Raw genomic sequence first — 24,993 nt, 5'->3', positions numbered from 1 at the left:
CAGAAAGGCATCATATAAAGGCAACCTTGTAGTGAGGGAGCATCAGAAAATATGTAAAAAGAAAAGGAGTACTTGTGGCACCTTAGAGACTAACCAATTTATTTGAGCATAAGCTTTCGTGAGCTACAGCTCACTTCATCGGATGCATACTGTGGAAACTGCAGAAGACATTATATACACAGAGACCATGAAACAATACCTCCTCCCACCCCACTCTCCAAAATATGTGGTTGTGAAAGGAACTACTCCTCTCTGTTACATACCACCACTATGTTACATAAATCAGTTGTAGCCTATAATCTGTTACATCAGTGTTTCCCAAACTTGGGATGCCACTTGTTCAGGGAAAGCCCCTGAGGGGCCCGGCCAGTTTGTTTACCGGCCACGTTCGCAGGTTTGGCCGATCACGGCTCCCACTGGCTGTGGTTCGCTGTGCCCAGCCAATGGGGACTGTGGGACGCGGCGGCCAGTACATCCCTCGGCCCATGCCACTTCCCGCAGCCCCCATTGGCCGGGCACAGCGAACCGCGGCCAGTGGGAGCTGTGATCGGCCGAACCTGTGGACAGGGCAGGTAAACAAACCAGGCGGGCCCACCAGAGGCTTTCCCTGAACAAGCGGTGTCCCAAGTTTGGGAAACACTGTGTTACATATAAAGAACATAAGAACGGCCATACTGGGTCAGACCAAAGATCCATCTAGCCCAGTATCCTGTCTTTCGACAGTGGCCAGTGCCAGGTGCCCCAGAGGGAATGAACAGAACAGGTAATCATAAAGTGATCCATCCCCTGTTGCCCATTCCCAGCTTCTGGCAAACAGAGGCTAGGACACTTCAGAGCATGGTTTTGCACCCTGCCCATCCTGGCTAATTGCCATTGTTGGACCTATCCTCCATGACCTTATCTAGTTCTTTTTTGAACCCTTTTATACACTTGACCTTCACAACAATCATTTAGAATATATTATATATAGGAGCTCATGTTTATTTAGGATCCTATTTTAGTTCACAAACTCTTCGTCTTTGCAAGAGCTCAGGTAGTCTTGCAGAATTTTTCATTCAGAACGTTACATTGCATATATTGTAAATGATGTGTCTTCTTTTCCAAAGAACACCACTATCATTTCAACTAGTTCCTCAAGTCCCTGAATCATTCTGGTCACCATCTGCTGTACACTCGCTATTCTCTACGTATGTTCTTTTCCTTTCCTCATAAGAAGATGAGAAGTGAGAATGAGATGCCAAGTGTGGCTTCAAACAGCACCATACAAAATGCTGGAATAATTTCTTCTGACTGGTGTTCAATACCTCTGATTAAGCAGACCAGAATTTAATTAGTTGTTTTGAACTGCTTCTAAGCCTCATGCCAAAGGTTTTAGAATTTCAGCCCCCCAGATCCTTCCTAGTCTCTTTATACTTAACAGTATATGAGATCTCAAGTTATATTTCTGTCCTGTGTGTTGTCAGCCAACCACTACTCCATTTCCCTTATTACTCCATCCTCTATCAGCCAGGATACAGATACGTGCAGTTATTATTTGTTTTTATACAGTAGCACCTAGAAATGCTAGGATCAAGGCCTCTTTGGTGGTAGAAACACATAATAATTTAAAATCCCTGTCCCAAAGAACTTACAGTCTAAACAGATGAGACAGATCAAGGGAGGAAGGGAAAACAGGAGAGGTGAAGCGATTTGCCCAAGGTCACAGAGGGTCAGCAGCAGAGCAGTGGGAAAACCCCAATACAAGTCTCTGCTCCAAATCAGGCTGAGCATGAGTCTGAAAGCAGCTCTCCTACATCCTACATGAATGCTCTAACCCATGGGCTATAAGGGGATGGATTTCTCTCTGTTCTTTGGGGCCGGGGGAGGAATTGCTGGAAAGGGTTGACAAACTCCAGGGGAGAACTCAACTTAATTATCAGTCTGTTTTTTTTTTTAAACCATGCACTCTGAAGGTGGGTATTGGACATTGCCCATCCACCATACATTGGGGCTCACCCAAATTTCCATTCCTAGCTATGCCACTGTTATAACGAAGCAAAATAATCACTATTATCGACAACAGGAGTTCTGTTATGAAAGAAAACACAAATGACAGAGCACTTCTGTTATGCTGTCTTCTGTATGCCTTTCTGTCCAGAGTTTCTAACAGAGATTGCGCCTTTGAGAGTGAACTGTCTCTGGGGGCATTCTCCGTTTGGTACGTTAAGACCAAACTATATTGTTTCCCAGGATTGTTGTGAACTTAGCCTGAGTATCTGATTAGATACTTAAAAACTATTTATGTAAGGGCAAAATAATTTGTTTGAGGGCAGGAGGACCCACCCAGATCATGGGAACCAGCCACCTAAGTACTATTGTGGATTTGGTCCCTACGTCCTACTTCTGTTCTCTGTGTTTCACTCCTGGCTAGCTTAAGCGGCTCCCTGTTCAGTTTGGTGGCTTCTGTGAATTCCTTTTTTCGGTGCCTAACTCTCCCCACACAATGCATGGGGAACCTGGGCACCAAGCTGCGGACTGTGAATTCTACTAGGAAGCAGGGTGCTTAGGAATTAGATGTTAGGACACTTGACTCCGCTTTGAGAACCTAGCCTAAAGTGACCATTACTGAGTAGTCATATTTTGCTTCTGATCTCAAACTAAAGTGGATAACCGTATTTCTATTCTCCATTCTCAATTGCTACAGAGTTGGCAGGGCAGGGTTGACTCCAGAGAAAACTTGATGCAGTAAATAGCAAACAAATTAACAGCAAAACATCACATGCTAATCACCCTGATACCTTGGATAAGGTCCTGCCTCTCTATCCAGTTTTCTTACCCCACTTGTGTACATCAGTGTCAACTGCTGAGAGGCTGGTGAGTCAGACCTTTCTATTGTGTTCTACACCTGCTTTCCTTCTAGCTCTTCTCTCCCTTAAAGGGATATCTAGCTGTGCAATTAAATATCCCCTCAATGAGCAAACCAGCATCATGGAAAAATCCTCAGACAGCTGAGTCATTATTGCTCCCACAGGGCAATACAGCCTCAGTGCATAAAGTGATCAAAATGGTGGGTGCTGCGTACAAGGGATTTCTGACAGGGCTGCTGAAAGGGAGCTGGTAAGTGTGTGTTTGGTTTAGATATAGAAATACCTTAGACAAGACTGACATAAAACCACATTGTCCTTTGTTTGGCTAGGGGAGGCTTCTGAGGGGACAGACCCACTTCAGTGTGTGGAGCCCTGTGTTGCTAGCACATGGGTTCTCCTGATTTCTAATGGGCAACAGTGGTGAGCTCTGGGGTGGGATGGGCAAGGGGAGTTCACTAGCTTGTGGAAAGGTCAGAGTAAACGGGTAATGAGACCTAAAAGTCTGTGGCTGCACAGTAGGCCGACCATATCCTAAACAGTGATAGGAAAGGGGAAGTGGCCAACTCCCATTTGAGTTCTGCTTTCCGGTTTTAGCGTTTCTCCTACCACAGTAAAGGGAAAGATACTCTTGCTTGCCCTGTCACTGCCCCCACACCCTGCCCATTTATCTGCAGGCACTGCTGGGGTGTACCTCACGACTCTCAGGCCTGGCCACATGCTAATGAACTGGCCCTCCCACCACCCCTTAGAGGTAGGGGACTGTTCTTGCTCTTATTTTGCAGATCGGGAGGTTCCTTTACTTGCCCAAGGTCAAACAAGAAGCCTGTGGTGGAACTAGAATTAGAATCTAGGTCTCCTAACTCTCAGTCCTATGCCTCAGCCCAAGTACATCTTTCCTCCTGCTACATTGATCTTTTATCTGATGCTGTCCTGAAAGCTCATAAGTACAGTTAATTTCCTTGAGCTAGTTCCATTCTTGATTTGACTCCACCACTGATCTCTCCCCACCCCAAACTCCCTTGTAAAATCCTACCAGAATTGTTAGGCATGTGTTCCTTACTGTTGGTCGAAGCTTTAGTTCCACATATCTTTGCACTTCTTGATTTTGTCCAGGACAGACAGCATCAAATCTTCACATGTGTGTTCTCCTCGGATTTCCAACCTGATTTCTAGATCAAAGGACCTTCTGATTCTCTACTTTGGAGATTTGCCCATCACTAGTCTTATTCTATTCTCTGCTGCCTACCTCGGGAGTCTGAGCTCTAAGGGCCCTGGTACCTTGCCTACCTTGGTAACTCTAAACTCCTATCTAAGCTGGGAGCATACACATGCTGGCTGAACTGATTTCAATGTGGCTGTAGCGAGCAAATTTCTAAAGCAATCTCCCTACCCTATGTAGGCCAAGATGTTTTGTTTTGTACGGGTGTTATAAAGCCAGGCTGTATAAGCTGAACTAGATAACAAGATATGCTACTGGATCTAAAATGGAATTGCAACAACTTAATGTCCTACATGGAACTTACTGAACTGCTACAAATGTGGCCTATAGCACAGGCAGGGTTCTGGGAATTGTGGACTCATTACTTGGTAGCGTCCTAATATTTGGCGCTGCGGTTGGATTTTGCAACAGTATAAAACATACCAGTTGACCTAGAATTATGGCTGGGATCCTTCAATAGGCTTCGCGTGGGCAAATCCCTGCAATCATGCAGAGCCTTATGTGATGGGAACTCAGATTTGCTCTATGGCTTTTTCTGCAGTATGTGGGGCTTACAAAACCTCTTTTGAAAAAAGGATTGTAGCTGCTCTGGGTGGTGTCAAGAGACTGATCCTGAGAAGGTGGAAAAACTGTTGGTTTTCCCACTCTCAAAAGGTGGTGGTTGTTTATATGGTAGAAAACTACTCTCTATGAGCCTCTTAAGAATTGTGACATCACTGAGGAATTGAAGAACTTCTGACTTCTCTAAAGAGCTGTGCAGATGTGCTAATGAGGGATACATAAGGTACTAAGGGGCGGGGGCATAGCATCCAGGACACTGTGTGTGGCGGGTGGGGTTCTGCTTGTCTGTAGTTCATGTTGTCCCTATGTTTAGTATAATTGTTTTGTAATCAATAGTCACTTATTAAAATCAAGCCATGCTACTGATTACCCGAGATACTCTTCTCTGTTCCTGTCAGGTTTTGTATTGGCACCCATCCCCATAGGATCTGGGCACTTCCCAAGTTAATTAGATTGGCCTAGGCTTTAATTAGGGGCAATCCTGGCTGAGTTAAAGCTCTAACAGCTGTACTTAAAGACCTTGCAGTTTCCACCCCCAGTGTGGAGGAAACCTAACTTTCTTATTCCTTTTGTGAGGTGATCCTGTCATGTATCTTTTTTTCCTTTCTAAAGTCAGTCTCAGGAGCTGGTCCCCTTAACTCCCGGACTGCTGGTTAACATTATTCTGCAGCGTGTGCATCTCCTTTGCTGCTAAACTGTCCTGGGGAGGGTTCAGCTAAGGCCCTGTCCAATGACCCCACAGATCTTTTGCACCTTTAATAGAAAGACTTTTTGCTCTGGTTCTTGCTTCATCTTAACTGAATTCTCAGTTGTGACTTTCCTTCCGTGGGTCTCTTATTGAACTCTGCAAATATTTCCCTTTTCTTCTTCCTTGGCACCTGGTATTACCGTCCTCTTCTGTTCATCCGTAGGACTGCCCGGCTTCAGTTCTAGGATGGAAGAAGCCAGGTCACCTGGAGACATACTGCACAAACTGGGTTCGGCTTGAGTTCCTTGCAGGGCAGGAGTGCAGTAGATTGTGGGAGGAACACCCTTCATATTGTCAGAAGTTATTTTAACCCTTTCGCTGCTGATTATTGCTTTGTAATGGCTGCTGCTGAGGTGTCAACGCTGTCAGGTCATAGGAGACTTAGTCGGTCTGTGGGTTAGCAATGGAGCAGGACTTGTTCATGCCCAGCCCACCTGGAACATCAGGTGGGACCAATGCTACAGTTAATAATCGGGTCAATGAAGGAAGGAAAAGAGAGTCCCCCATGTGGAATGTTGGGCCCTCCGGCTCTGTGAGGGATACAGCAGGAGAAGGGTGTGGACTGCACTGAGGCAATACTGCAGAGGAGCAGCATCAGGGTGAGCTCGGGGAAAACCTCCCTTTTTTTGCCACTGGTGAGTTCTGGTGACTTTGCGGAGGGGGGAAGCAGGGAATCCGTTATCGGTTTCTGCAGCCTCCCAGCTTTAGTTTTGTTTTTAAAATGTTGTGAGGAGACTTTGCCAAAATGAGCCCAGGCACAGCTGCGTTACTGAGTCTGCAGACAGCGCTCCAGGGCCTCTACTGCTGATCCTGCCTTTCCACAGCAGCTGAGGGGAACTTGGCACTTCCACATCTGCTATGCACAGCCAGGTGGCCCGCAGTGAAGCTGAAAAGAGTCCTGCCCATTTTGCTGTGGGGCTGCTTGGGGAAATCTCTGAACAGCAGCAAAATCAGGCAGTGGAACTATCTGCAGGGAGGAAGACTGACAAGTGGGCTGGGGGAAGAGCTGAGTAACAGAGCCGTGTGTCTCGCCCTCTAAAAGCAGTGGTGGGGATGGGCAAGGAGAGCAAGAAGGGCCTTGGGGGCATCCCATTAACTGGAACCCTACTAGCTAGAGACTGATCCAAAAGATGGAGCCCAGGGACTGCGCCCTGAGGGGAAGCCCAGAAGATGTGAGAGGGAGCTGGGCTTGTCACCAAGGTGTTCCCATTGGAATTCATTGGTGGGACTTGCTCACTGATCTTTCATCTCAGCTAATCATTAATGGGAAAAGGTCCTTCCTATTCCCTACAGGGGTGTGCGGGGGAGGGGGAGTGTCATGGAGAAGTGCCATAGCAAATTATGACTTTTTTTATAGGCTTTTGGTCCATCTTACAGAACTTGTTAGAGAGCTCCATAGCATGTTTCAGTCACCCTACAGAAAGGGGAGCATTTTTCATCAAATTCTGTAGCTTTTAAGAGTCAATTCTATCAGACTCTCTGTTCCATCCCTGCTAAATTCTATGGGCGTTTTCCATAAGGGAGAAAAGGAAGAGATGAAAATGTTGAGCTTTACCTAATGCTGTAGAATCGGACGGCTCCAAGAAAGCAGCCAAAGGCCTGGGGTCTTATCCAAATGAGGCCTCTGCATCTTTGCCTGTTCTGGAGCCTTCAACTAATGCACAGAAATCCAGATTCTCCCCCTAAACAGGGCCAGACTGACTCATCACTGGGCCCTAAGCAAACATTCACTTCTGGGCTCCTACCTTTTAATGTGAATAACTACAAACAGCCAATATATACATATGCATGCGTTTCAGCCAATATTTCTGAATTGTAAAAGTCTTTCTAATGCCACCCTTTGCTACTTGCATTTTTCTTGCTCTGGTTCCTTCTTTATATGCTTTGGTGCCCCCGAAAGAGGCATTGTTTGGTATAAAAGTCACAATGACAGGAAATGCAGTAGTAAAAGTGAGGAGGAGCAGAGATGGAAGGAAAGAAACATAAAGATCGGGGGGTGGTAATACACTTCAGTGATGTTCCCCTCCAGTAAGTGCCAGTGAATTCCCATCTCTGCCTGATAGCTTAATGCTGCTGGAGAAGGAAGTGGTTCCTTTACCCACTTCCTTCCTCCCTCCTGGGCTCTGTTGGGAATAGGAAATGAGTCTCAGCTGTGGGGGAAGACAACCTTTGCCCACTCATCCACGGGTGTGGGTTTGCATGTGAACTGAAACGACTTCACTTAAGCGGTGTTGTGACTCTGTGTGCCAGGTCACAGCGCCACTCACTCAAATTCAGGCTGGCTGCTCCACCATGGTGATGGAGCTATAGTGGGACTGCTGCTGCACCTGCAGCAGTTCTAGGAAGACAGTCCGTGTCTGTCACGGTCTGTATGATCTATTGCTAGCCGAAAAACAAAAGAATGTGAAATTAAAAAGCGCCATCGAATACTCCTTCTCTTGGTAAAGAATTGCATAGCATTTATATACTAACCACTGAGATTTACTAAAGCTTTCACATAAGGTTTCTGGAACAATAGCTCCGGTACAAGCGTGTCCCCTCTTTATCTCTTCTCCCCTCCCCCAACATCAATTCTGTAATGGTTGCATTTTATGCTAAAAATGTTTCGGACTGTGGAATCCTTGCTGAACTGTTACCAGCAGTCACTGCAGTAAGATGGCTGTCTCAACATTTAGCCTCTGAACTCAGCTTCTGTAGTATCTACACAGGTTTCACTTCAGTTTGTGTGCAGTGTCTCCTTAGAGCTTGTATTTGCACGAGATCAGTTCCTTGCAAGTAATGCAACTGAGAGGTATTTCTCTAGTACTGCTCACATAGTATTTCCACCTCGTACACGTGCATGAATGAACCCTCCGAGCACCTATGTGCTGTAGAATCCCTCCTTTTAACTGCCAATGTTTGTGGCTTGTTGATTTCCTTTTTTCCTTTTATTTTGTATTGCTTGCTAGTCCCCTGCTGAATCTGCCTGGGGTTGGGGTCCTGTTATGACCCCGCAGAATACCTTTTGTCTGCCAGTTGTATGAAATGCAGGGCTTTCCAGACTCTCATTTTCCATGGACCTATGAAAAGTACATTGGTTTAAGCAGCTTAATTTTTTTCCCCTGCTTCTTTAATTGAAACAGTAGTTCTTTGTCACAGCAGTCAAATCAGCTGTGATTTATTGGTATACAGGAAGCTAACCCAGCAGGGAACTGAGGGTGTCTCTGCTTTAGTGAGATCATCTAAATGATGGGGAGGGGAGAGAAAAGCACCGTGAGGAGCTGCAAGTGCTATTCTGGGGAACCGAGCAGAACTGGTTTGCTTTAGAGATAAGGCCTTTGCCTGGGGAACTCCTGAAAATTGTGTTCCTCAGTATACAGCTTCACTGACCATGTGGCTGGCATAACAAATGTATTCTTGTATCACATCTTCCATGTGATGTCACTGGATGAGCCTGGTGGCTGTGAAGCCATGTTCGAAGCAATTTTTTTTTTTTTTATTGCCTGGGGAAGTCCCCGGTCCCAGGCACCCATTCTGAATGCAGCTTTCTCTTAAAAATCGTTTACATGTGGACGTAGTGTTAATGGGACGGGTACACTGTTTTGAAGCATACTACAGGGTGCTAATAGAGTAAATTGGAAGGGTTAGATTGCATCCAGAAGTGGGCTGAAGCACAAAGTTTGGCTCCAGATCGAAATGTTCCATGGATCCGAGTGTGTTCAGATTCTCAGTAATCCCAGCTGAGCTCCTACCGCAAAATGTGCTGGGACTGTTCATGTGAAGCTGCAGCTTGGTGTGGCTGTTTGCTCAGTTTATTTATAGACTTGCTACAGGCTGTCAGTGTTCGCCTGAAATGCCCCACTCCGTTAGCATGCGGTGTTCCAGACGGGAAAGGGTTAAGGGGGTTCTGCTAACTCACTGAGCCCTGGTCAACACTGCAAACTTACCTATGTCACTCGGAGTATAAAAAATCCACACCCTATGAGCGATGCCTAATCCCCAGTGTAGATAGCGCTCTATCGATGGGAGGGCTTCTCCCATTGACATTAACTACAGCGGTGCAGCTCCATCCGTGCAGCTGTGCTTCTATATCATTTTAAGTGTGGACCAGTCTGAAATCCCTTGGTCTGAGGGGATTTAGGATATAGGCTGTGTCCCAACAGAGGAGCTGAACAGCCAAACCCACAGAGAAGGTTTGATGTCCCCTTTCTTGCTCGCTTGTTAGTTAATAAAGCCAAACTCAGGAAGGGGATGATTTTTAGGCTTCACGTGTTGTGTGGACTCTGCTTTTAGAGGAGGTGGGGAACGCAGACTGCTGAGAAGACATTTCTATATTGCCAGTTGCTGTGGTGTCTGAGCACCTTGCAGATCTAGAGCCCTTTGCACTTCTTTTTATGTCTCTGTTCTGCAGCTCTTCTAGTGACTGTTTAGAGGCAGGAGTGTGTGTGTGCAGAGCAAATGCAACTTGCCTAAGTGTCATGCTTAGCTCAACAGGTTATGTGATAAATTTCTGCTTCTGATGTCTAATCAAACAGCTTAGAGGTTGACTATCCAATAGCTCCAAGCTGTCGATGATGCACCAAACAAGAATTATTCCCAGAAACTACTCAGCAAATAATTCTGAATAGTGAATACATTTTGAGATAATTTTAATCTGTTCCGGAAAACTTGCTCCCAGAAAGAGGTGAAGTGAATTAAGTCATTAATTTCTAATTCATTTAGTGCAAGTTAAAAATTTTCTTAGAAACTTTAGACAATCCAGCGAGCCACGCTTGGAGTTGTTCTGACTTCTTAAAGCCAGGATGATGATCAGATTGCTGATGAGACTGGGGCATATAACTAAAACAAACTCATCTGTAAATTTTTTTAAAGTTTTTGGTGGGGGAACAATCTTGGTGTATTCACCCCCATTTTAACACTTGACTGTTACTAAGCAAAATAATCCTATACGTTTTTGAATGTTTTTTTTTTTTTTTTGGTCTTTATGAAAAACCAAAAGGATTGGATAAGCATTTAGGCCAAGATCGGGAGGAGGGGAAGGGGGAATAGAGTCCTAACCCTAAATTCCTACATATTTTTTTCACTTTCCTGTATTTGGGTAACTAAATAAATGGCTAGGTTTTCAAGAATCCTGAGCACATACCAGCTTCCATTGACCTTAGCTGGGATTTATGGCAATAGCCAATAGCTATGTTTCCCCAAGGACTTTCGTCTGACTTGACTAGTCTATATTTCTTTAAACAGCATTTTCAAAACAAACACCAAGATTGTTTTCCCAACAGAAAAAGGGAAGATGGCAGGGGAAGGGAAATGAATATGAACCAAGTAGTAACATAATTAATAGTGCTGTTAAAGGTAGCCATCAAACTATCCGCTGTACGTAAAATTGTGACTTGCCCGGGATCGTTGAGTGACTGACTCAGTGATGGAATCCAGAGCTCGGTCCTCTTCTCTAATCATGCTTCTCTCTCCATGCTTCAAATCTTCCCCAGAGCTTTTTCAAACCTTGACATGAGCTTGCTATTTGGGCACCCCAGGAAACTCTGGTGTGAGTTTGTGGCTGAGAAGGATTTCAGTAACATGAAGAAGTACTGCTGGGTTATCCAGGTCATAGCTCACAGCCCAAAGGTCACGAATGCCTCCCATGTCTCTTGACCAGTGTGCTCTTCAGGACTGGCATGGGAGCCCTGGTTTGGAGTTGGTAGCTCTTCTGGGTGAAAACTCAGCAAATTGTCAATGCTCCTGTCTGTGAATGGTGAATTTGCAAGATGCTCTGAGAGGCATCTAGACTTCCAGGTGCTTCCTTGGTTCCACACCTTTTGAAACTGCCAGGTTAGTTGTTCCTGCGGCATCTCCAGCCTTTCTCTGAGCATCTAGCCACTACTGCTTCTGGCTTGAACCAGGAAGGGCAGAAACTCAGGGAAACAAAAACTTAACCTCTGTCCAATGTTAACCAATTTCTTATAGGCTCCACCCCAGTCTGAGGTTTGAGGAAGGTTCAGGGTCTGATCCTGTTTAACTTGCCCAGGTTCACTTAAACCTTGTCTGAAAGAGAAGCTGGTATTCCTCAGCCCGAGAATGGAAGCCATTGGGGTACCCTGGGTGTCTTGCTTGACTTGGCTCTGTGACCGATCCTCCCTGGCCAGGGAGCCTGTGCTGGTATCACTTTCTAGTGAATCGTACTTAGACAAGCTTCTTGCTAGGAAGGTGTTATACCTCCCTGGCTTGCTTGGTACTCTACAAACCAGCTTGCAAACACCTGCAAGTATCCCTTGGCTTGCAAGCTCCTCCTTTGTTGGGGGAGAGGTCAGGGTGAGCTCTAAGCTGAGGACCAGGTTCCCACGGCACTTTCTAACGGCGCTTTGCTCCTGTCATAGAGCAGAGACGTGAACGTTCTGCGAGGCTGGATGGGCCTTAGCTTTGAATGAGATGTGGTGATGTGCTGCGTTGATACAGCACCTCATTGGGAAGGGTGCCAACGCTCTCTGCAAGCTATGCACCTGACACCCCGGAATGGCTTCTCCTGCCGTTGGCATGGAAAGGAAGTGGCTGGAGTGTAACAATCAGAATTAAAATGTGGCCAGTAGGACACTGGGGTGAAATGCCCTATTTCCTCAAAGTGCCATGGATCTTTAATGACAACTCATCAGGACGTCCCTTTTTCATCTCATTTGAAGGAGGGAGGCATACATGCAGTAAACTCTGAGGTGCAGGAAATCTCTCTTAATGTGTCTTTATGGTGCTGATCACAATGGGCCCCCAACCTGGGCTGGGGTCTCTAGCTAGTACTGTCTTATAAAAAATACAAATTATGCCTGATATGCTAATTCCAGGCAACCTTTGTCTACAGGTTATCCAGCTGCAAACATCTGAGCAAGATGTCACAGAAGAAGACTACCAGCAGGAAATATGGGTGGCGGTGGAGTGCAGGGGGAACAAAACTCCTGAGAGCACATCTGAGAGCCAACATGCAGGTGAGGCAGAAAGATGTGTCCTAATGGCCCTCCCGCAATGATACAGGGCTTCTAATCCAAGGATCTTGATGTGTTGTAAGTCTCGTCGTTCCCGGGTGAGGTGGATGGTATTGGGAGTCTGAGGCACTGAGTTTGGATGGGCCCAGAGGTGCACAGAATAGTATTACTACTTGTCTTACAGTAACACCTAGAGGCTCTGGACCAAGATCAGAACCCTACTGTGCTAGGGGTACCTATACATGGTAAGAGATTTTTCCCTTCCCTGCAGAACTTGCCAGTTAACGAGAGCAGACACACAGTAGACGACAGGAAGGAGTATCCCCACTTCACAGATAGGGGACTGAGGCACCGTGACTTGCCCGAGCTCACCCAGGAAGCCTGTGCCTAAGCTAGGAGTGACCTCAGATCTCCTGGTGGCTAAGGCACTGGAGCAGGGCTCTAATCACCCTTCTTCTCGAGGCCAGGCTGGGTTGTGACAAAGCTGGGAGAATTGCGATTCCCACCTCCCCCGCTATAACAGGGGCGGTTCTCCTCCCTTCATAGAAAGCATTGATTTGGGCTGTCCCCTAGCCAGAAAGCGGCTCTCCTGCCTCTTCCAGGGGGAGCTCCTTCCCCTTGGACTCCCATTCCAGTCTGCCTGGCAGTGGTTCCAATGGGGCAGCAATGCTGCTGTTGGAGCAGGTGGTATGTTGGCTTGGCTTGCTCTGGGAGGTTGATTTCTAGGGTCCAGGGCTCAGAACAGGATGTGCCAGAGTTTGTTCCCCAGTTGCTGAATGGGTGGGGCAGATGCACAGTGGTGGGTTTCCAAGGTGGAATCACAGAGGAGGAGCGGCCACTAGGCTGGGGACTGGCTTGAGGGAGGCTTGTTACCCTCTGAGTCGAGCAGGCTTTCGGAGTAGGGGCTATTTTTTTTTTTTTTTTTTTTGAGAGAGAGAGAGAATCCAGTTAGATTTGCCTCAGGTGAGTCGCAGCACTGAGGAGTCTCCTGATTACCAGATCAGTAAAACTTGGTGTGTCGCCATTAGATAACCTCCTTGCTGGCAGTGCTGCCTTTCTGAGCCCTTGGAAGCTGCATTAACTGGCTTCCACAAGAGGCAAAAAGAAATAATTAAATGGTGCAGTCCTGTGACTTCAAACAGCTTCCAATCTTTCCTTCTGAGCAGGTTCCAAGCTGAGAACTATGGGGGAGGGATTGGCATGTGGAATCCACTGTATCTAGAAGCAGAAGTCTTGTCTGTATTACAATTCCACCTAGCCCCAACTGAGATCAGAGCCCCGTTGGGCCAGGTACTGTACTAACACCTAGTACGGCTATAAAGTTCCTGGTCTAAGGGTGTGTCCACACTGCAGTCAGGGTGTCTGACTGAAGCACATATAAGCTGGATTGCTAACCATAGCTGGGAAGCCAGCTGGCCACCTGAGTACATAGCCAAGGGCACAGGCAGGGTTGTACTTGGGCAGCTGCCATGGGCACACTGCTATTTTCAGTGAGCTGGCTCAGGTAGGCCTACGTCTGCTGCAGTCAGGGGTGGGTGTGTATCTGAAATAGGCCAGGCCAGGCCAATGGTGGGAGAGGAAGCTGGCGCAGAGAGGGGAAGTGACTGGCCCAAGGTGACACAGCAGGTCAGAGGAGGAGTTCCCATATAGCTCCCTATCCGCTAGCCTTGGCTTCCCTCTCTAACCCTACACCAGGCTCTCTGGGAATAAAGCAAGATTTATGCTGTTGATTAAAAGGTTTGGGAGCTCTTCACCTCAGGTTAACTGATCCAGATCTGGCCCAGTGTCGTCGTCGTCCATTTACTGTAGTGGGTGTAAAATTAAGCTGCTGGGATCCCAGCTCAAGCTGATGTGTGTCCAGATTTTACGCCTGACTTAGTTTCCCCAGACTGGGACTGAATGGGTTATGGCTGCTGAACTACTGGCTCTCCTCTTTGCAGGAAAGAGGGGGGTGTGTGTGGCGGCCAGGGGTCAGCTTGCTGAAGCCAGCACTGCTGCTGTCCATGTTGTCCCTGTGCTTTGGAGAGAGGACTTGGCTCTCCGGGGCTCCCACTGCTCAAAGCACTAACTTGGTTCTGATCTATAAAAACCACGTCATTTTCCTTACAGTAAATACGAGGGGGGCAGCTCCTCAGCAGCTGTAAATTGTCACGGCTCTGCCCCTAGAGGTCTGGATGGCTCCTGTAGGTAACCTACTCCCTGGGGACGCAGCAAGAGGCATATGAGTGTGAATAAGCAATTGGCGTTACTTTGGAAGAGAACAGTCAGGGCTAATTGGGACACAGGGATGTTGTACAGTTGACCCAAACCATACACTTACTTCTCAGCTGCACAATTTCCAGCACTCTGGCCAAGGCATCAATCCCCCCGTGCATTGCACTAGTAAATAAACGAGGGGAAACCTCCCTTAAAGCAACATTTTCCCTGACCGAAAGTCCCACGCTATAAACTAAGAGCACAGCAGCTGGGGAATACCACAGCAGGCTTCTATCTCAGAAGGCATTTCTGTGGCATCTGTCGCTGCAGTAGCTGAGAGCTGTACGAGGGTTAAGAACCCAGTAAAATCTCCACCCCGAGGCACTCAGGTTTCCAGTTGACTCTGAGTGTAATCAGGTGCCTGTTCTGGACACTGTCATTTCACCGTTCTGTGCTACGCAGCCTCCCATCCCAGGAGCTCGAAGCACTGTACGAAGGTCAGTTCACTAAGCCTGTCCTTGCCGCAGGGAGGTAGGTGGCATCATTCCCCTTACCAGAGCAAAAACTGCAGCACAGGGAGGCTAATGGTATGTCTGCGCTGCCACCAGGAGAGAGCCCCAGCCCGGGGAGACCAACTAGTTGGGGCTCAGGCTAGCCTGATAAAAAGAGCTGGAGACATTGTGACTCGTGCTCTCAAGACCGCCCAAGCTGCAATGTCTATGCTGCTATTTTTAGTGCTCGCTCGAGCCCTGATGGTGCGAATCTGCCCGCCCGGGTGGGGAGGCTTGCTCCCAGCTGTTGGTGGTGTAAACCTACCCTAAGTGACTTGCCCAAGGCTGCACAGCACATCTGTAGCAGAGCAGGAAGCTGAGTGCAGTCCAGTGCTTTAACCTCAGGGCTCTTATTTTCTCTTCGGAGAGACCAGGAAATGGACACAGCAGCTAGACCAAATGTACACCGCTAACTGTCTCTCCCTGTGTTGTGAGTTGAGCTTGACAGCAGGACAAGCCCCGTGGCCACCAAGCCAGAGAGTAGCTGGGCTTGTATTCCAAGCTCCCAGGTGAGCGCCAATGGGGCTCCCAAGCTCTGCTTGGGAGCATCTTCAAAACGTTGCTTGTTTGAGCCACATGTTCGGCCGTTCCACAGCTACTTAGAGCTACAGTTTAAGCTTTGTGGATAATAAGGGTTTTTCTCCTGCTGGTGAGTGTCAAGCGTTGTATCTAGTTACATGAAGAAAAGGCGCAGTGTCTCTGCAGGGCGGGGTGGAATTGGGGTAGCGAGAAGAGTTTGCAGCCAGGTCAATGCTAGGAAAAATCAGTCTGTTAGAAAACAGGATGACTAACATGTCTTTGCCTTTGGCTGGCTGTGCTCTAACCGGGCCCAACATGCTTTTATATGGGATGCTTCCCCACCGCCACCCACAGAGAGAGCCAAAAAAGGCTGATGAGCCCACCTTCAGTTTTGCTTGTACTATGCTGGTGCTTTGGCTCCAAGTGTCCTTCCTGGCTCAGGCTTTGCTATTTGGTGCCTCAGGGCAGGGCTAGCCTGGGGTTGATCTGTGACTAACATACCCAGTGTACAATCCTAGAAGAGAGGAACCTTCCTTTAAGCCCTTTCTCTCAAATCCTGCTGGTGGCCCCTCTCTTAAAGGGACATGATCCTGATAAATCAGCTGTTGGGGGAGCTGAGAGCCAAGTGTCTTTGGGGTCTTCTGCCTGAGCTCAGGAGTTGGTTTGGGAGGGGAATTCTGAAAGCCTTCCATGGAAATTAGAAAGAAGTGAGCTATAGCTCACGAAAGCTTATGCTCAAATAAATTGGTTAGTCTCTAAGGCGCCACAAGTACTCCTTTTCTTTTTAGAAAGAACTTGGGTTTGTTTTAGCCAACACCCCCCCCCTGCACCCCCAATGTAAGGAAGACCCCACCTGCTTCCTGTGAGTAATGGTCTCTACGCCACTGGTGACCAAAAGAGGTTTTCTTCTCCTATTAGCACAGCAGCAGTAGTGGAAGAATGAGTTGGATACTACCTTGGCTTGACTCTGCAGTTGAGTTAACAATTCTGAGGATGCTCAAGTTCTGCTCTCATATACCTACCTAACCCTGTTCTGCAGAATCTTTACTGTGATGTCCAAGACAGGAAGATCCCAGCTTGACTCTGAGCCCAGGGTGAGTTTGTGGGGCTCTCAGAGAGGGAAATGTGGGGGGTGTGTGTGTGTGTGTTTGTTTTTTTTTTAAATACTGCTGATTAACTTGGCAAATTTCAGCTGAAGAGTTGCTGGGGACTGAGAAACATGTAAACCCCCCCCCCCCCCCCCCCAGCATTTTCTGTCTGCACTTCTCAGAGCAGAACTGCATTTGTAACTGGGTGGGCTAGTGTAGCAATTTAGGAAGGAGACTTCTTTCCTTCTCTGTAAATGCGGGACGTGGCCATTAACTCCCTTCTGCACAGAGGGCATAATCCCCTCAACCGTTATGTGCATAGGTAGCAAAATGTGGCTTCATAACTGAAAGGACGGTACTAAACACAGTCTGTTCCTACAGAGAAGGATTGGTTACAAAGAGAAGCATAGGCATGGCCCCCTAGTTTGGAAAAACGTTAGTGCAATATTCAATGGAATGAGCATCTGTATAGCAATGGTCTTGACTTTTCCAGGCCCAGCTGTTTCCTAGAAATACCACATTGAGCCCTGCTGGTGGTAGTTGTATCACCAACTCCAGGCATTCAAAATCATGAGTCGGGCTCCAAAAAAAATTGAGTTTGCCTTCTGGGGTTTGAGCAGTTAGTGTTCCCTCGGGTCACACTTTCAAGCTTTTCTCTACAACCATGACGGCTGGAAACTCACTTACGTAATGAAAGCTGAGATTTTCATGTCATTGCTTGTCTCCAGACCTGGGCCTTTAAGAAAACCGTGGACTCTCACAGTACACTCATGAGTTGCTATTGCTTTTGGCCGACAGTTTGCATGAGGCAGGCAGGGCGTCTCTGGTGATCTTGTATCCCTATACAGAGAGGGGAGTGTGGTGGACATGGAGCTGCTCAATGCAGCGTAGCTGTCGCCATGTTGGTCCCAGGGTATTCAAGACCAGGTGGGTGAGGTAAAAATCTTTTATTGGACCAACTTACCTTGGTGAGAGAGACACGCTTTTGAGCTGCCCAGAGCTCTTCTTCGGGTCCCATTAGGAACAATGCATAAGAGAAAACAAGAGCTCTGTGTGGCTCGAAGGTTTCTCTCTCTCTCTTTTGAGACATTGGTCCAATAAAAGATTTTTACCTCACCCACCTTGGTTTCTCTATGGGAGCTGCTCTGTAACTTGTACGTACTGCATATAGGAATGGCTACTGTGAAATAGCAGGCTGTCGGGAGGAGCAAGCAGGAGGGGGGAGATGAATAACCCAGGGCAAACTAACCCTTAGTAAATGCTTGAGGGTTGTTATAGGACAATGGCACAAAGCCATTGGCTCTGAGGAGTCTGGCTTGACCTCCTGCTGAGCTGGTTTTGATTAGCAGGGCCAAGGCTGAGAACCAGGAAACCGAGGGGACTCTCTGAAGAGGAGGGAGGTAATTGCAGAGTTGCTGTTTGGAGAGGTTTCAGAGTAACAGCCGTGTTAGTCTGTATTCGCAAAAAGAAAAGGAGTACTTGTGGCACCTTAGAGACTAACCAATTTATTTGAGCATAAGCTTTCGTTAGCTCACGAAAGCTTATGCTCAAATAAATTGGTTAGTCTCTAAGGTGCCACAAGTACTCCTTTTCTTTTTGCTGTTTGGAGAGGAACCAGGCTGCGACAGGCACCTGCTTGGGGGTCTGAAGAAGCTGGGCCTGCCTGGGTTAACGTCGGAGGGACGGTAAGCCCTAGGGAAGACAGATGTGCATTTAGACAACTGGTGGGGTGGTTTTTTTTTTTTTTTTTAAAAGCCTTTTCTCTTGTGCTTTGTTCCCAATGTGGTAAATACCAGTACTTTGGTGTAAGCAGGTTTTCTGGTCGCACTGTTCACCAATCTTTCGTGTCTCAAAGGGAAGAACAGGAGTTGCTGAACCCAGTTGGAGCTACTGGGTAAGCAAAGTTGAAACACAGGGTATTGCAGCCTAGATCCTGCTCTTGCAAAATTCCATCTCAGGAGAGGTGAAGGCCTGAGCTCAGCGGGGGTGCTCTAAGGGAGGGGAGCAGAGGTGGAACCAGCCCTGTAGCCAGACGCAGAATGTAATAAATTTGTTAGTCTCTAAGGTGCCACAAGTACTCCTTTTCTTTTTGAGAATGTAAACCAGCTTCTTAGTCTCCCTGAGAGTTAAAAATACATAATTTATACTTCCGATGTATGGCCTGTTTCATCTCAGGGTCTCCAAGTGCCTCACATACATTAAGTCTCTCAGACACCCTTGGGAAGCAGCTAAGTTTGTAACTTAAAATTTCCATCTGAAAAATTCTTAAGGCACAATGAAATGATTTGCCCAAGGTAACTTGATGGAGATGGAAAGACAACCTAGGAATCCTGGATCCTACTTCCCTACCTGGAGCTCAGTACTGGGTAGAAAATCCTAATGCCGTATAAAGGGAACTGTTAACCCTACAACAATTCCACCCCTCCCCCAAATTGTTTGGGGTCAAATGGGTTTTCATTTCCCCCCCACCACCTTAAATCTTGCATTGCTACTAGGCAGTTTGACCTAAAGGATCATTCACTTAGACCAGCAGCTCTCAAACTTGAGGAACCTGAAGACCCTCATTTTGATTTTAAAATTTTCATGGACCCCCAAACTGGCTTCTAATTTTCCCTGGGGGTGCTCAACCCCTGCTCAGCCGCAGGCCCTGCCCCCTTGCCCCGCCTCTTTCAACCCTCTCCCTCAAGCGTGCCCCGTCCCTGCTCCTCCCCTTTCCTCCCAGCACCTCCTGCACAGGGCTGGGAGGGAGTGGAGGAGTTGATCAGTGGGGTCGGTGGCCCTGAACATGACTTGTGGACCCCCTGGAGTACCCTCGTGGAGTGCCAGGGGTCCACAGACCCCAGTTTGAGACCCGCTGACTTAGACCCTATTTTTACAAAAAACCCTCATGATATTTGTCTTCACATCTTTCAGGGTAAAAGTAGATTTTCATTTCTTCCCGTGGCAGTTGCTCAGTTTAATGCACTTTCCCTCCACAATCTTGGTCTAGTGTGGATGCATGCAAAATGGCTTAGAAAAATACATCAGAGGAGACTGAGACAGTGTCGTCTTCACTGTCCAAAAAGGTGCAGGGTTTTAATGAGGTAACTAGTGCACACTGGCTACCTCGCTGTAAAATTCTAGTGGAGATAAGTTGCAGGTAGTTTGTACTGCAAGGTAGCTGGGTGAGGTCAACACAAATCTTCCTGCACCCCACCTGTGGTTCACCTTGCCTAGACAACATTGCAGTAAAACGACAGTGCCTTGTCTCCACTAGGCTTTTACAGTAAGGTAACTAATGCACTTTAATTACCGTGTAAAAATGAAGAAACCCGAACTTCAGTGCCTGTTGGTGTTAATCCTGTTTGTTTCTGTAGCGTGTAAGGCCCAACCAGAAATGGTGCTCCATGGTGCTAGGCCCTGTACAAACAGGGTCAGAGTCCCCGTCCTGAAGAGCTTAGAATCTAAATAGACAAGACCTACAGGATAGTGGAAGGGGTAGAACACACGAGCAAAGTGAACAATGTGATGGCAGCAAACAGCATGTTAGTGCCATGATTTCTGGGGGCGGCGATGGAGAAGGGGATCAGCTAAATGGAAGAGAGTGAAGGGAGAGGGGACATGGAAGGGAAATGGAGTTAGAGGGCTGGGGCGGAGAGATATGTGTGTGGAGGGCAGGTGGGTATTGAGCTGAGGTGAAGATTGAAAGGAAGGGGAAAGGGTTGGAGTAAACCATCAGCCCAGGATACAAGAATGTTCCATCCAAACCATAGAAAGCTCTGTGTCTCCAGCTTGTGGCGCTCAGGCTGTGGGTATAATGATAGCACATAGATGTTAGGGCTGGAGCCTGGGCTCCAATATCTATGCTATACTGTATGCATCCGATGAAGTGAGCTGTAGCTCACGAAAGCTTATGCTCAAATAAATTGGTTAGTCTCTAAGGTGCCACAAGTCCTCCTTTTCTTTTTGCGAATACAGACTAACACGGCTGTTACTCTGAAAAATATCTATGTTGCTACTTGTAGTCTTGCAGCTGAAGTCTGAGTCAATTGCCCGGGGCTCTGAGACGGGGTGCCCTGGGTTTCTCTTTGAAGTGTAGATGTGTAGATCTACCCTCAGGCACCACTGGAACCAGGTGATGTGGCTGGAGTTTTAGAGAGAGGCTCCAAGAGACAGAAGTGAATGGCAGTGTCTCAGATGCAGATAGATTCGTGGGTGGAGGGGTCAACAAAACAAAGCTCTTCCATTCTTGACAGACTGGTTTTCTGAACTGGCAGTTGACTAGATTCAGCCTGACTATTGCTCAGGGATCCTTCCTTTATCTACACATGCCTGGCAACCTGCGACAGCCTTGGGACTGGGTGGCGGGGGGGGGGGGGGAAGGGCAGCCAAACTTTCATAAGGCTGGACTGCAATCCCCTTACTCACACGGAACAGTGTCTTACTCCACAAGTAGTCATGGGGTAAGGTCAGTGTCAGGGTATCTCCATTGATAAGGAGCTGGTTTGCTAAGGACTCCCCGATGACATTGGTGTGTCTCTCCCAGACTGTTCAAGTCTGACAAACAGATTGTAGAGAGAGGGATACAAAATCCTTGATCCTGGTCCCCAAACTGACATCAGCATGGTCACTGCATGTGCCCTTCCTCTTAGTTCCCACAGAATGGAATCAAGGTTTGGTAGAACGCCTTTCAAACTCAAGGCATTGCATGGCAATTTAGGCTAATGGTGCTGCTCCAGCAAGTGGACCAACTGTTGTTTACCAGTGCAATGCTCTCTTACTCCAAGAGACCCACATAATGGTGGCACTAGATACATAGCTCAATTGTTGTAATAAGGAGGACCCACCTTGTGTGTCTCCTAGATGCAATGTGGTGGCAGGATGGGCTTAAAAGTCCAACAATCTGGAACTACCTGCCCTTCAAAGATAAACCTGCTGCAAGAGGAAATGTTGCTGGACAAGAGTTGAAATGACTTTTGATATATTAAATGTCTGCAGAATGATAGAAGGAGCCTTAGAAACCTGTGGGGAACATACTGCATGTGTTAGGTGAAAATGCAGTGGAGGCTTCTTGGTTCACATTTGAGAATGAGGTGGGATGAACTCTAGATGTCGTCTTACAGAATATTGATGGGTACTGTTCCCTAGAAAGGATCTTGCCACTGAAAGGCAACAGTGTTTCCCCTGTGTACAGTATCAATGGGAGACAATACAATGATTAATATAGAATCATAGCTTACATCTAAAATTTATGAGTTTGGAGAACTGTCAGACTCCAGTCACTCAAATATCCAGAGTATTTGCAGATCATTCAGTCATTCCTACTTTGAAGGAACAATCGAGGGATCTGCAAATGTTGTTAAATCATAAATTCAAAAAACAGATAAACCAGGAAGACACAGTAGCTGGCCTGGATGTGAAATAAAACTGCTTCTGGAAAGATAGCGTTACATAACGAATTGCACAGTGTCCACCGTAAGCTAGGACTCAACTGGGCTTTTTGAGTGTATTGTTTTAATGTGTGTGCATTCAATGGGAGTGCGAAAGTTGTTCAAGACCCTGTTCTTGCCGGGCTTTTAGTTTTAATTTTGCAGACCAAGCTGTTCAGCTAAGGGTGGTCTAATCATCCATGCTTTTGGGTGCTTACCTGGGGCAAACCCATCCATGCTTTGAGCAAACAGCCACACCCTAGTCACGCAGCAATGCTAGGATGATGTAGGTTTCATGTGGCTTATTTCTCATGCTGTACCCCATGCGGGTGGAGAACCCTTCAAGTCTGATGCAGGGATCACCAGGTTCTAGAGGAGGACTTGCCAAGATTGTTCTTGCTGAAACACAACCAACCCCCTTTGGCTAGGAGCTGCAAACTTGATGGCTCCAGCCCTGAAGTCCCCTCCCCTAATCATGATATGAATTCAAATGGTTTGCCCTAACTCTGTGCTCAGCCCAGCCCTGAGAAACTGTACTTAACCCTTTCTCTCCCACTTTTACATGAGGTTCCCCCTCATTCCAAAAACCAAATATCACAAATTATGGGAAATAGGAAACGCATGCTGTGTCATACTCCTACCTCCTCTTGAGGTTTAAACTGGGGCTGAATGTTAATACTTGCCTGGACCAGGCCAGAAATGTGTCATCTCCCTGAAAATCCCCAAACAGATAAGAACAGCCATACTGGGTCAGACCAAAGGTCCATCAAGCCCAGTATCCTGTCCTCTGACAGTGGCCAATGGTAGGTGCCCTAAAGGGAATGAACAGACAGGGTATCATGAAGTGATCCATGCCCTGTCACCCAATCCCAGCTTCTGGCAAACAGAGGCTAGGGACACCATCCCTGCCCATCCTGGCTAATAGCATTGGTGGACCTATCTTCCATGAATCTATCTAGCTCCCTTTTGAACCCTGTTATAGTATTGTCCTTCACAACACCCTCTGGCAGGGAGTTCCAGAGGTTGACCATGCGTTGCGTGAAAAAATACTTCCTTGTGTTTGTTTTAAACCTGCTACCCATTAATTTCATTTGGTAGCCCCTTGTTCTTGTATTATGCGAAGGAGTAAATAACACTTCCTTATTTACTTTCTCCACACCAGTCAGGATTTTATAGACCTCTATCATGTCTCTCCCCCCACCCCCCCTTAGTCACCTCTTTTCCAAGCTGAAAAGTCCCAGTCTTATTAATCTCTCCTCATATGGAGATAATTCTTGTGACTTTTAAAAGTCCCCTATCCCAAACGTTTCTTGGGAAGAAATCCTGGGGAAAGGAGCCATACCAGTGCTATTGTAGGAGTTTATGACTAAATAAACAGCTCCCACTTACAGCTCAATGACCACTTCACCTCCAGGAGTTATTCACTGATAAACTCCATAAATTTTCAGGAACAGCCATTTTATCACTACCAGTGGTGTCCTCCGTTAAGTGCTACAAGGTGAAGCCAAGGGGGAGAGGAGGAAAACAGGACAAGCGAGCATGAGAGAGAGAAATGGGGTGATCACTAGGAAAAATTGATCAGATCTTTTCAAAAGGGGGTGAATGGGAAATGACTGAAGGGGGAGAAAACAGAGGTAGTGAAGACCCTCTTTGATAGAGCAGTAACCAGTTAATATCTGCTGCTTTTGTTTGTGCACTGCCCTTTGGATATTTCTGAAGCTTTGTTAGATGTAAGGAGGCCACGGCCAAGTAAGGTTGTATTTCAAAAGGCACAAGGAAGAGTTTATTGCTATCTCTGCCTGTATGTGGGCTTCCATGAAGTGATTTATTTGGACATATGATCCAAGTCGCTGCTCCACTGTTTCATTTATGACCTGCAGTTTATGGTAAAATTATGAAATGACATCTCTTTGCAGTGTGAAAATACCCAACTGCGTTCTCCATTACAAATGCAGTAGGAATGTGTTTCTGAAGGTGAATGTTAGAGAGTTTCAAGCTGCATTTTGTCACCCACGTGTTCTCTTCACTCCAGCAGATCATCTGACCTTGAACTAGCTGAACCTGGACAGTTTGGCTGCTGTATGTTCCAAAAGTGCCCTGGAGATCCAAGTACATGTGGGCTGGGGGTGGAGAAAACTGTTCTTTAAATCCCAGAAAGAGAGAGGAAATATTAAGTATAGCCCAGATCTACTTGCACCTTCATTACACCCATTCATGAGTGGCACTAACACCTTCTCCTTCTCAGATCATTCAGTTCTTCCCCATGCTCAAAGGTCCTTTCTGTGGCATTGTCTGGGGAGGGAGATCTTGTATCTGAGCCATTACCTACTCCTGGCTCTACTACTTCTGAGTCTATGTCTACACTACAGCTTATGTCAGCCTACCTTACGTCACTTGGGTGTGAATAAACCACCCCCTGAGTGACATAAGTTACACTGACATAAGTGCTGTGTGGACAGGGCTATACCACCGCTAACAGAGGTGGTTTTATTCTGCTTCTGGGAGAGCTCTGTCCCGTTGGCATAGAGCATCTTCACTAGAAATGCTACAGGGGTGCAACTGGTGCAGTAAGGTAACTTCCTTTCAGGGGGGTGTTCTCATTCATAGTACAAAGTACGTTGCTTTTCAAGTGCCACTTCTGTCTGTCTCTTCCTGTCCTCAGACAAGTAGCCATGAACATCAGCCTGGGGTCCTGTAAGCAGTACTTCCAAATGGTCTTCATTGCCCCACTGCAGGAGAACTGCTCCTCATACACAGTCATCAGCCAGCTGTGACTATTCTGCAGATAACTGAGGCCAGCCTAGGTCTATCCTTAAGTATATGTAAAGTGCCTACACCGTGGTATCCAAGGGCGGTGTTTATGAACGTGCTAATCCAGCAGCGTTTCCAAGACCAATGGTAAAATTA

This window comes from Caretta caretta, chromosome 8, assembly GCF_965140235.1.
Source record: "Caretta caretta isolate rCarCar2 chromosome 8, rCarCar1.hap1, whole genome shotgun sequence".
Classification (NCBI taxonomy): domain Eukaryota; kingdom Metazoa; phylum Chordata; order Testudines; family Cheloniidae; genus Caretta; species Caretta caretta.
Note: the sequence above shows the minus strand (reverse complement) of the source record.